Source organism: Centruroides sculpturatus, unplaced genomic scaffold, assembly GCF_000671375.1.
Source record: "Centruroides sculpturatus isolate CEXI.00-Female unplaced genomic scaffold, Cexi_2.0 scaffold2272, whole genome shotgun sequence".
Classification (NCBI taxonomy): domain Eukaryota; kingdom Metazoa; phylum Arthropoda; class Arachnida; order Scorpiones; family Buthidae; genus Centruroides; species Centruroides sculpturatus.
Window position 1 is genome coordinate 11586 of NW_019389940.1, and position 5664 is coordinate 17249.

General features: G+C 37.5%; 1 protein-coding gene across 1 annotated transcript in view; it reads left to right on the top strand.

Moving 5' to 3' along the window:
* The first annotated feature begins 322 nt into the window (after positions 1-322).
* The window catches only part of LOC111617384 (pre-mRNA-splicing factor SLU7-like), a 37300-nt gene continuing 31958 nt past the window's right edge, over positions 323-5664 (top strand). Inside the window, 1 exon segment of the mRNA XM_023358682.1 lies at positions 323-412. The gene's annotated coding sequence lies outside the window, so the exon portion shown is untranslated.

Consider the following 5664-nt stretch of genomic DNA (forward strand, 5'->3'; position numbering starts at 1 on the left):
TAAACGAAATAGATTCCACACAAACACACCTAAACACACATCTACTGAATTATTTACGTTTTTTTAAATTTTTTTTTTGGGCTCGGGATGTCTCAAAACGTGGAGAGATTTGCAGAAAAAACCCGTAAGTTTAAATTTGACACGATTTCAATACTTTCTCGTGTTACGTACATCATCAGCCAAGAAAATAAAAAATAAACGATTTTATTATAAATTTTATAGTGATAAATCGACAATAGTTTTTATTCTTCGTTTGTAGTTTACGGTTACGCCACCGGGGGGCAGCTCGTTGTTTTTTACGATTTTTTCGGCTTCTCGTCCGGCAACACTGCTGCTCGTCCAGACGACGTTCTCGAAATCGCTACGACTATTTATTTCTAAGCATTTCAAAGTATTCGAAAGGAAAGAAAAGGTTAGTAAATTCGTGAGTTGTTTGATGTACGTAATAAATAATAAGCACAGTTCCACAAAGAAGTAACGTCCAAGTATTAATTCGTATTTTATCAACTTTAGGTGAAGTCGTCCTTATAAAGTAAGAAATATTATCACTTTTATCTTTCCAATCTGTGTTTTACGAATATGCTATGGTTTATTTATGTGCACTTATTATTGACAAATTGTTATATGTAAACTGCGCAAGGCACGTGGTCTGCGGTTTCAGAAACACGAGGAAAAGAACAAAGGGGAGGACAATGAATAGTCGGTGGACACGTGTAACTAGACAAACAAAGGTTTATTTTAGTTGAAAAACGCGGTACAATATTAATCTCAAGATACAGTTCAGTTCCGGACACAGATAGTGTAACAATGACAATTTTTCCTGGTATTCCCCTTCTTCTTCTTCTTCTTTGTTAATATGGAGATTTTAGCTCTTTCTAGGCTCTTTCTCCGAATTCCCCACTCTCAGGTTCCCTTACTTAAATCGTCCAGTTCGTGCGATGTATGCTTCTAACGCCATCACTAGATGGCGGGGTGTGGTCTGTGTCGTCGGCGCATATACTTCCCACAAAGTACTCGTTTCTGTCAGTCTGACACCCAGGGCAGTTCCCAGGTCACTGCGAGCATTTGCATATTCCGGACATTCTAGCCAGAAGTGCGCTGCTGTTTCCCTTTTCTTACAGTGAGGGCAGTGAGGCGTATCGTGCAGCCGTCTGGAGTGTAAAAAATCATTCAAAGGGGCCGTCTCCGTACGCAAGCGTGCAAGAATAGTCTCCATGTATCTGTTCGACGCGTAGTTATAGTGCCAGTTGATAAACGGACAAAGATAATCCCTGCTCTTTCTCCTCAAGTCTGCTGTCCAACGCTGGTATTCCCCTTTCCGATATTCTTCCTCGTGCGAGGCCCTGCTTTTTCCCGACAAGTAATATAGATCCGACGGAAATAAAAAATTTTCGCAAATAAACTTTGGAAATACAGAGTACCTAAGGGACTTGCTGATTTCTTCCGTAACGGTACTATCGTTGACTTTGGTGGAAATAATTTACTTTTCGCGCCGCAACTTCTTGAACTCTGTCAACGGTCGACTCCTTTCTCGGTTGCGTGTTTTCTCTTCTTCCGTCCACGGCATACTCGCTCGAAGAGGAAAACCAAAAAGTCCTTTCTTGTCCGTTACATATGCATTTATATCTTCCTCCAACTACGTCGCTGTCCCACGTGATCCTGCCACGGACTGATGTGAAGTCGGAAAACCCCGCCGTCGGCTAACAGGTGGTATCGAGGAAGGAAACGGAAAGGAACGGTACAAACATACGTGTGACGTGCCGTAAACGAAAAACAAAACAAAAAATTATGTAATACAATAATAGCCACGAAGTGCTACATATATGTGTATTGATGTGTGACCGGGAGTGTATGAAAACATAAATGTATAGGGATATAATAATAGGTATAAGCTTATATACGGTAGACTCTCCACTTACGAAGAATGGGTGATAGAAGTGCATCTAGGTAGTCCCTGTACTTTCGATACTATGGATTATTTAGCCCATGTGACCGTGCCGGCTTTGAGTGGTCCTCTTGGCCGTTCGTGGAGTACTCGATGCTATGTAGTTCTAGAGGGTGTGGGAGCTGGTCCCCGCCTGGGCAAGCATCCGTGTTCTTCGCATGTAGACTAGGCGATAGACTGATACTTGTTAAAAACTGACTTTCGTGCCTTAGGGGCTACCTAAGTGCAATTTTACCGAATGGGCTAAACCGTTCCTCAAAAGTTTGAAACCACTCCGGTTTCGAACCGACTCAGTTTTGACTTTCGGGTGGGAAGTCGGAGGGCGGAAGTCTCGTCGTCGGTCACCCATATAAAAATTCGTTAAAAAGTCATACCATTTAACTTCTTTGTCTTTCTCGATTGCTACTTTTGTTTCCTTTTAAGTATGTTTTTGACTTCTTTTGATTTGTCGATTTCTTTGGAAACAGTGCAAATTGAATTTTCTGCTCCGTGAAGTTTTTGAATGTTACTCTGGTTTTATGTTTAGTGCGTGCCACTGTGATGCGTCGGTGATCTGCCGAGGGGGAATGCATTCGTCCACGCATCATGGCGCATTCCGGGAGGTCTTTTATGAGAAACTGGTCCCTATTTAGGCGTTATCGACATGAAGAAAACCTGAAAAACTTTGCTCGGCCTGCCCGTTGGCGGGTTACGAACTTGTCGTCGGCTGCTGGCATTTGGTGGTTTTATTCGCTTGGATGCCGGTGGGTCCAAACTTTAATTTCTGAGAACCGTTTATTGTGGGATATTTTGCTTGCAGTAAACTGTTTTAGTTAGTCGTGTGACTGTATCTCCAATGTATAAGGACGGCAAGCGATGGTATGATTTTTCTTGGCTGGACATATTTTCTGGATGCAAATATTGTATTTGGATGAGAAAAATCATGTTTTGTGCTGTCCTTATACTTTTAGACATGTCTTAGAAATTGACTTTTGTCATTTTTTATGATCTCTTGCAAGCTGTAAATATTGTGACATTAAAGTGAAATGTCGCTTCTTCAGAACTTTCACATTTCATTTGTTTAAGTACATTTTAGCTATAATTAGAGCTAATACAAAATTGGTGGGGTCTTTATAGTTGAATGGAGTGTACGAACACTTTGTCTTATCCACTTTGAATTACTTTGTTTTAATGCTTTATACATGATGCTCACCTAATTTGATGCATTTAATCAATTCCATTTTTTGTTTGGAGAGAGAGAACAAGCCTGAATCTTTATTTTTGTCTTTCTGGATATGTATTGTCTGTATAAAATGTAAAAAAAAGGAATATTTGCAAGTCAGTAAAAATAGTTACTAGTTTTTTTTCCACCAAAACATTGTAAAATTAAAATTTATTAACAATAGCAATTCTATGCTGCCAAGATATTGCATTTATACTTTTGTTTTTGTCTTTCATTTTCTTTTATTTAATGTTTGACTTTTTGCTATTCATTTTGAAATGTTTGTTAATGTGAATCTTTCTAAAAAGAAACTTAAAGCACAACCTTACTGTATATCATAAAACATATAAATTACCATAACATCACTAATGGATATAAAAGCAGATTGTAAAGCTAATAAAATGTATCTTTTTATTATTATAATTATAATTCATTAGGCAAACACAATTCAAAGAACTATTTAACTTAATTCTAATACTGATTTTGAATTTTAGCAGCAAGATGAATCCAAACAGATTAATTTCCACAAAGTCACCAAAAAAGAGANCAAAGTTTCACGGCAATCGGATAAACGGTGTGGTAATGCATGAAGGACAGACAGACAACACACACACACATACATTCATTTTTATATATATAGATTATACTTTAAATTTTGTTTTGTGTTATTGCATCACTTTACGAAGTGCCTATATACGTAATTGCATCTGTTTTAGTACCTATTTAATTAGTTTCAATCACGACAACAAATGGTATGGATGATTGTTTCTTTTAAACTATTTGATGAAAACTTTACATAAAATTGGGGTTGCATATTCATCAAAAATGATTATTATGTTTTTGACTGGAAATCACTGGATTTATACAATTTTAGTTTAATTAATGACTATAAAACTGACTGCTCGTACAAGTTTGCTTAAAACATGCGACTGAAAAAAAACCAAACTGGCGGTTCAAGAAGTAGGTCACGCGTGTCCTGACCTTCTTTTATAGACCTTGTAATAAACTAGTAGCTAGGGACGCCCCCTAGTAGGCGTTCTTTACAAATTTCCATGAGGCACGGTTCCTTTGACTTTTTTGTTCCTATCAATATACTCTACAGCTCCGTTAAAGTCCCAATGTTAAGATTTGCCCTCCGAATAAAGGGTTGACGATCCCCCAAACTGTAGCCCGCTGTGCGAACAATAAAGTCAAAGGAACCATACCCCTTTTCGAGATATCTCGGGAAGGGATATGGTTCATTAGACATTTATTATTCGCACAGAGGGGTGTCGTCACCCCTTCATTCGGAGGGTAAATCTTACCGTTCCAATCGCGTCATACGGAGCTATATTTCTACCTATTAAACATTCTATAAATACTTTAAAATTGTTTAATTTGTTTATTTACCTTCGCTTGTAAACCTCGATTTTAAATGTAACCGCCATTTTTTAACATATTTCCCGTGAGTCAATGCGCGACGTTCACCGAGTCACGGGATGTTGTAAACGTGTAGCGCAAGGTTAATCGAGGCATATAATAAGACAAGGCAAGACATATAATAATTATTTATACCATTAATTATTTATACCATTTCGTGGTATAAATAATAAATTCATATCAATAATAAATTCCTATTACAGATAAAAATAATTTATTTTTAATTTAAAATCTTCGCTAGGGCGCCTCTAGTGCCCGTTTTTGGCATCCGTTACGCGAACAGACGGATACCCGTTGAATGGGTTATATATACTGTATAGATATTAAAATATTACTTTAACTATTTCAAACCTTATCGTTTTATCGTAGTGGTTCAAACCTATCCGGTTTTTCGTTATTCGCCCCCTAGTGAACATTACAGGCATTCCGTAACAATAATAAATTCCTATTACAAATATACTAAATTATTTATATTGTTATATTGACCAAATAATAATTTATTGGCCAAATGAATAATAATAATTTATATTCTTAATTTAAATAAGAATTAAAATTGTTAATTTGAATGTTTGAAATATGACACACGATAGGGGCGCCTCTAGTGTCCGTTATCAAACAGTTACAGGATAGACGGGATACTTGTTGAATGGGTTAAATGAAGGTCATCGGTATCGAAATTTCATAACTTTAAACCAGGTGATCCTATAATCCAATACACCCCATTCTTAATCGCATTATCACAAAATACAGTCGATCCCCCTATAAGACGGTAGATACGTTCCGTTCTTTATGAATCCGATTTTGTAGGAATCACAGCCAATCACAGCCCGACACGTGTGAAGTTTACGGACTACGGCCGTTTGAAAGGTTTTCTTCCATAAAATTAATCGATTCTAGACTAATCCGACTCAACATTTCCAAAATACGTATATTTTTTTGGAAATAATCCGTATAAACTACGCTATAAACGAAAAATTGTAGGATTACTTACCGAGTGTGCACCATTCGACATCGCCGTTGCTCAAGCTTGTTTTCGTCGCGGAACAGCTCAGCAAACCGCAGCCGCGATTTCTGATGTTATTTTTCTGCGAAAACTTCG